The 7159-nt window shown below is 52.0% G+C and overlaps 1 pseudogene; it reads left to right on the forward strand.

Moving 5' to 3' along the window:
- Positions 1-2898: 2898 nt before the first annotated feature.
- Positions 2899-3016, forward strand: LOC126229714 (5S ribosomal RNA; annotated as a pseudogene).
- Positions 3017-7159: the final 4143 nt, after the last annotated feature.

Genomic DNA, 7159 nt, shown 5'->3' on the forward strand with positions numbered 1-7159 from the left:
CAGCTGTGTTGCAGACCAGCTGTCCGGGTGGCTCCACGGCTGCTTTATTGGAGATTTGTCGGCCGGCGTCTGAGTGCGCCCCTGTTTCTGTCGCCGACATCCCGTATCGTTTGTCGTTCCTGCGAGAATATTATCTCACTCGCAGTTACGTTTTAAGAACGGCTAACGATCCACACTGTACCGCTCGGCGTCTCTACGCCGACCTGATGGGACGGCCACCGGTTCACAAGTTGGAGGTTCGCCTCCCTGCTGTGAACTGGAAACAGGTGTGGGCGAACATCAATGACAGCGTGTTGCCAACCGACGTTTCGGCGTTGTGGTTCAAGTTGGTGAACAACACCTTATCGACCAACCAACGCCTCGCCGACATCCACCTCCTCGCCTCGCCCAACTGTGGCAGGTGTGGCGCGCCTGACACCAGGGAGCACCGGCTGCAGTGTCGGGCTGTTGCAGACGTGTGGTCGCTTTGTCAGATCATGCTCGCACTTATTCACAGAACTGTACCGGCAAATGTCACTGTGAATTCCGTTATTACACCTGATTTTAAGTATTTTCCACGTGCAAGGCATAAGACTACTGTGTGGTTATTTGGACATACGGTTTACGCCCTGATTGGTCTGGACCTGTCTGATGCATTTTCTTATCTGGCATATCTCTGGGATTGTTTTGTGACGGCGAAACGTAAAAAGACATACAGTGCAGATTTCGCGAACTATTTGAATGTAGCGATCTCTCACGCTTATACGAAAGTTCTGCGACTATGAAATTTTCTTTCTTTCATTTGTTCATTCATTTGACTTCTTTATTACTTTTTTCCACTTTTTGGACGCTTGGCGTCTTGTATGTGGTACTGACACACATTTTCTTTCTCTAATTATGGTGACGCCATTTGGGCCGTGTGTTGCCTTAATGTGTCAATGCTAATTACTGCCACGACTCTTATGTCTAGCTTACGTGCCTGTTTTTCTTAGTTGTTTTGCCTTTACGAGTGCAGTGTCGCCTTATGTGTTGAGCTCTTTTTTCTGTGGCATGTCAATTGCCAGGTACTTTAGTTTTCATTATTTTCTTGCGGCATGGCGAGCTGCATGTGTGTTTAGCCATTTTTTCTGTGGCACGATAATGCGGGTATTTCAATTTCCATTCATTTTTGAAGTGTGGCGAACTTGGAGCCTACTATCTCACGTTTATTTTTTGTGGCAGTGATCCTGCATGTGTGTTTCAACTAATTATTCTGTGGCATGATAATGCCAGGTAATCTTGTTTTCATTTGTTTTAAGTGTGAAGGGCTAATTGCCTCACAATTTTGCTTTTCCTTTTTGTGGCGGTGGCCCCTGCAAAATGTTTCACTAATTTTTGGGCGGCATGATTTTGCCGGTACTTTAATTTTCATTCATTTTTGAAGCGTGGCGGACTTGCAGCCTAATGTTTCACATATATTTTGTTTGTGGCGGTGACCCTGCATATTAGTTTCAACTAATATTAATACACCGGTAAAAAAAAAAAAAAAAAAAAAATACACCGGTTCTCAAAAAAAAAAAAAAAATACACCGGTTCTCGTCCGATCACCGAAGTTAAGCAACATCGGGCCCGGATAGTACTTGGATGGGTGACCGCCTGGGAACACCGGGTGCTGTTGGCTCTATCTCATTTTTTAACTTTTACGTCGCTACACCTGCCAGGCCTCTTTTTCGTACTAACTTTCAGGTGTGACAAAGATGCTTCCACGAGCATTTTAAAGTACTGTACTAAACGTAAGACACGAAATTACAGTAATGAACTCAGTTTGAGCAAGAATGCGCGGAGGAAGAGTGCTAGGAACTCGTTGGAAATAACGAAACACTACGAATCGACAGATGTGTCCTTGAAATGCGTCAGAGCCAACTGTTTTGTAGCAGTGCTAAATTCCAAAAACTAACTAAATACGTAAATTAAAAAAAAAAAAAAAATCAGCCGTTCTCGTCAGATCGACGAAGATAAGCAACAACGTTAGTATTCGGATCGGCGACCGCCTGGGAACTCTGGCTGTCTTCATTTTTTGCTTTTTTGTCGCTACCCCTGCCAGCCCTCTAAATAAACTAGATGCGATATTAAGGAACTCCGTTTGAAGAAGAGTGTGCCAAGGAAGATTAGCAAAGTGTGTCTGCAAATAACGAAACAGTATGAAACGACAGAAATGTTGTGAAATACGTCAGGGCATATTGTTTTGTAGCAGTGCACATCTGCAAATTTGTAAACAAAAATTTATCTTTCGCCTCTAGAGGAGACGGATGCTTTGTTGAACCTCCTGTGTCCTCCGTCCGTGTTTTCGCACCTTTCCACGGCACCTTCCCAGCGCAGCGCTGCTCTAGTAGCTCCCAACGGCCGCCCACGGCGTCTCGGACACGCCGGTCAGGCCCGCGGCCGTCTCGCAGATGTTTCTCGTGCTTGTGCGGTCATATGGACCGCGACCCGAGCGGCAGCGAGCGGCAGTCGGGACAAGTCGGGACGGAAGGGAAGGGAAGGGAAGGGAAGGGGAGGGGAGGGGACAGGCGAGAACGCACCGCGCAAATTACACAAATATCTGAAAAGCGCGGCGCGTGTCAGGCAGGTGAGAAAGCTTCCGTCGGTCCAGCAGGACACTGCCACGCCCCGCGCGGTCCCCCCGCCGCCCGGCCGCGCGCAAGCCCCACAAGATGCGTCGCCCGCGAGTGTCGGAGGCCGCACGCACCAAACGAATGATAGGCGGTGCAACGAGCAGCTGTGTTGTGCGTCTCACCCACGTGGCGGCGCGCGGCACTGCGCGTCGCCTTCGAGGTGGAAGGACGTGCTTTGCGTCAAATGTGCCACGGAAAACGGCGATTGCGTGTGTTGGGAGAAGGGGCGAACGCTTCTTCTGCAGTGCGGCTACGTAATAATGACGCCAACGGCCATACCATGTTGAATACACCGGTTCTCGTCCGATCACCGAAGTTAAGCAACATCGGGCCCGGTTAGTACTTGGCTGGCTGCCCGCCTGGCAACACGTGTGCCGCTCGCTATTGTGCGTCCCAGGTAGCCGAGGATTACCGGCCGCCGAGCCGTCCCCGCCCGACATCCTACCGCGCCGCGCCCGCGCCCGCCGCCTGCCGGCTCCCGCGCCGCGCCAGCCGTAGCCGTCTCGCCGTAGGCGATCGTGTTTTGTGTTTCAACGAGTTGGTGAGTGCCCTACGAAAAAAAAAATGACAACGTTCAATCGCTCAAGTACGACGATTCAGTGCGCGTTTGATCGTGAACACGAACGGCCGTCCTCGTTTGATATAGAGGAATGGATGTTTCACGAACTTAAAATTCAGGAGGACGAGTTAGAGGGTTTGCAGCTTGATTTCACGCTGCTTAGCCTCTTTCTGAAGCTGAAAACGGATGTGAGATGCGAGACGCTTGTAAACGTAAGCGGTGGTGTGAGACAATTTAAACACAGAGATGGCCGCGTCAGCAATGTAAAAATCACGTACGCCGGACACGGCGTGAGGAACATAAAGGTGTATAACCTCCCCTTCGAGGTGCCAAATGAAGAAGTAGCACGGTACCTCAAGCTGTATGGTGAAGTTCTCTCTGTAACGAGAGACTTCTGGGGCACCGGGCACCGGTATAAAGTGGACTCCGGTGTTAGGTCCGTCAGGATGGTCCTGAGAAAACACGTGCCGTCGTTCATTGTAATAGGGGGACATAGAGGTGTTGTCCAATATAGCGGACAACCACCGACGTGCTCCATCTGCAGTTCGACTGAACACATGAGGAGCAGCTGCCCGAAAAATAAAAGAGTGGCTCAGCTGCCGCGTGAAAACGCGGACAACGCAGCGGAGCAGGCGGCAAGTTACGCCGGAATTTTGTCGGGCGAGAGCCCGCGCGCCAACGACGAGCCTGCCGTAGCGGAAGCAGCAGTGGCTGCCGCGGCAGCCGAGGCCGCCCAGCCGGCAACACCGGCCCCAGCGATGGCCGCCGCGGTCAGCGCGGGAGAGAAGCGGCACCTGAGCTCCGACTCGGACAACGAGACCACAATGGAGGCCGAGCCGGCGGCCGCCCCCTCCCCCGCCGCCCGGCGGGCGAAGGTAACGCGCACCGCCGCGCCCGCCCAGCCGTCAGCTGAGGCTGTCATTCACGACAGCCAGCCGGCCGGGCCCAGCGCAGAGTCCACGCCCACCTCTTACACCGAGGCGCGCCAGATCGCCATCAAGAAGCAGGTGACCAAACTCGCCCGCATCTTGAAGGAGTCCGACGACGAACCGAAGGAGTCGAACGAGCAGCCGCAACCGGCGTCCAAACCCAAAAGGCGGCGTAACAGGCGGCGAAGCCGCAGCAGCAGCTCAAACGACGACGAGAGGATGGAGACCTCCGACGGGGAAGCGTCGGACATCTCGCCCGAAAATGCGCGGAAACAAGCCACCGAACCGGAGGACCTAGTTCTACGGCCGGACCGCCCACAGCAAGTCCAACCCCCGCCCCCACATAGCGCTTAAATGCAGGAACGCTCTGGCTATAACGTCATCACGTGCAATGTCAATAAAATGAGTTCGGTTGTAAAGATAGACGCCCTCACGGAGTTCCTGCAGCACCGAGCTGCCGATGTGGCAATGTTACAAGAAGTCGTCACCACGGACTTGGAACAAGTACCGGGATTCGACGTCTTCACCAACATAGACGCAGAAACAAGAACTGGCACTGCCATAATGGTGAGGAACGGAATCGACACAGACGACATCAAGACTCTGACTGACGGCCGCGGAATAGCGATCAAAATAGCAGGGACCTACTTTGTCAACATCTACGCGCCGTCAGGCACAGAAAACAAGAGGGCCAGAAGCCAGTTCTTCAATGAAGATATTTGTGCGCTCCTTCCACGCAACAACAGCAATGTTGTGCTGGGAGGCGACTTCAGCTGCGTGTCTGCTCCAGAAGACCAAATCCCGGTACCAAATCTGTGCACAGAGCTGCAGGAACTCTTAAGAAAACTGAATCTACGTGACTCTTGGCGTCTATTAAACCCCAACACAACAGAATTCACGTACTTCCACAACCGCGGAAGAAGCAGGCTTGACAGGATTTATGTGACCAGAGAGTTGGCCGCCTCTATATCATTTGTGGAAGTCTGCCCTGTAATCTTCTCCGACCACTGTGCCTTCACTTGCAAGCTCCAGCTGGCAACGAATAAAATACCAGCAGGAAGATCAACGTGGAAACTTAACACACACCATCTAAGTGACGCTAAACTACAGCAGGAGATAGCGCTCACACTAGAAGAAAGTTTACAGACGCGACAACAATATCCGTCCACCACTCAATGGTGGGTCGCATGTGGGAAACCACAAATAACGAAGACGTTGATAAGGCACAGCGCGGAGAAGGCTTTCTGGAGGAAGAGCACGGCAGACTTTTACACGCAGTGTCTGAAGGACGCGCTCAACTGTCCTCCAGACGACGACCTGCTTCTCACGCGAGTCAGAGGAATAAAGGCGCGACTACTCAACATCAGGCGTCAACAAATGAAAGGCGTCGTCGTCCGCAGCCAGACACACGGCGCCACTGAAGATGAACCTGCCACACTGCACCACCTGCATAGAGAGAGGGAGAGGGCACAAAACAGAATTATAAAGGAGCTTAGCGACGCAGCTGGCCGCAAAATAACAACTAGGAGGGACATGATGCGTCACGTAGAAGAGCACTTCTCCGAACTCTTCAAGGACGAGGTACCAGATGACGCAGAAACAACAAAAATACTACAAGAAACGCGCAGACGGCTGAACGACACCGATCGCGCTTTGCTGACGGAGGCCGTGTCAGAGGATGAAGTCAGAGCCGTCCTCAAAACCTGCGCCAACGGCAAAGCTCCAGGAGCGGACGGATTACCGACAGAATTCTACGCCACCTGCTGGGACAAAGTAGGTGAAATAATAACTGAAATTGTCAACGAAATTCTGGACGGGAAGGAGATACCACCTCCGTTCCTGGAAGGGACCATCACTCTGATACCGAAAACTAAGGCGCCAAAAACGTTAACAGACTTCCGCCCAATTACCCTCCTAAATGCGGACTACAAGCTAGCAGCAAAATGCGTCGCGGAAAATATGAAGCTCGCTCTCAAAAAAGCAATCAGCCCTTGGCAGACATGTGCAGTGTTAGGCAGAAACATCTTCGACGCCGTCTGCACGTACAGAGACGTTATAGCCCACGCCGCATCCAACAGAGCGACTGCAGCGATCATCTCCGTAGACTTCCAAAAGGCCTTCGACAGGATCGGTCACCGGTACCTGCTGAAGACTTTGAGGAGACTAGGTTTTGGCCCCAAATTCGCTCAAGTCATCGAAAACATGCTAACAAATGCCACGTCACGAGTTACTGTAAATGGCTGGACATCTACGCCAATAAAACTGGGGAAATCTGTGAGGCAAGGGTGCCCACTGTCGATGGCACTATTCACAGTAGCCCTCGACCCAGTCCTCAGGAAACTCGCTGCCTCCGTCAACGGCTACAAGCTGCAAGATATAAAAGTGACATGTATGGCATACGCCGATGACTTGAGCATTTTCGTGGACGGTAAAGAGGATATCGACAAAGTCCTCCCAATAATAGTCTTTTGGGAAGGCCTCTGGGGCGAAAACAAACCCCAAAAAAACAGTGCTACTCCCGATAGGAAACGTCAAACTGAGAGAGGCCAGACCATGGTACCAGGTGACCGACAGATATAAGGTGTTAGGTGTTCAGCTGCAGGCCTGCCCACTCAAAATGGCCGCAGAAAACTGGCGGATCATCCTCAACACCACGAGAGGGCTCGTTAGGACACACGCCAACAGAAACCTAACGCTGGATCAGAAAACGCAGCTGATCAACGAAACGATCCTGGCGAAGGCCTGGTACATGGCACAAGTCATAAACGTACCAACAGAAATAGGGAGGTCTATAGGAAGCGCTGTGTACTACCTGCTGTGGAGGCGGGAAATATTCAAAGTGTCGCAAGCCACCAGCACCCTCCCTAGAGAAGAAGGGGGACTGAGCATGATAGATGTCACGACAAAATGCGCTGCACTGTTGCTCCATCGAGCCCTACAACTGGAGGATAGAAGTGTAGACTGTACCACGTCGTCTCTACTGAAGGAATACAGGCCAGACTCCGGGGAAGCGCCGGTAGACATCAGTAGAATACCCT

This window comes from Schistocerca nitens, unplaced genomic scaffold (genome assembly GCF_023898315.1).
Source record: "Schistocerca nitens isolate TAMUIC-IGC-003100 unplaced genomic scaffold, iqSchNite1.1 HiC_scaffold_377, whole genome shotgun sequence".
In the NCBI taxonomy this organism is placed as follows: domain Eukaryota; kingdom Metazoa; phylum Arthropoda; class Insecta; order Orthoptera; family Acrididae; genus Schistocerca; species Schistocerca nitens.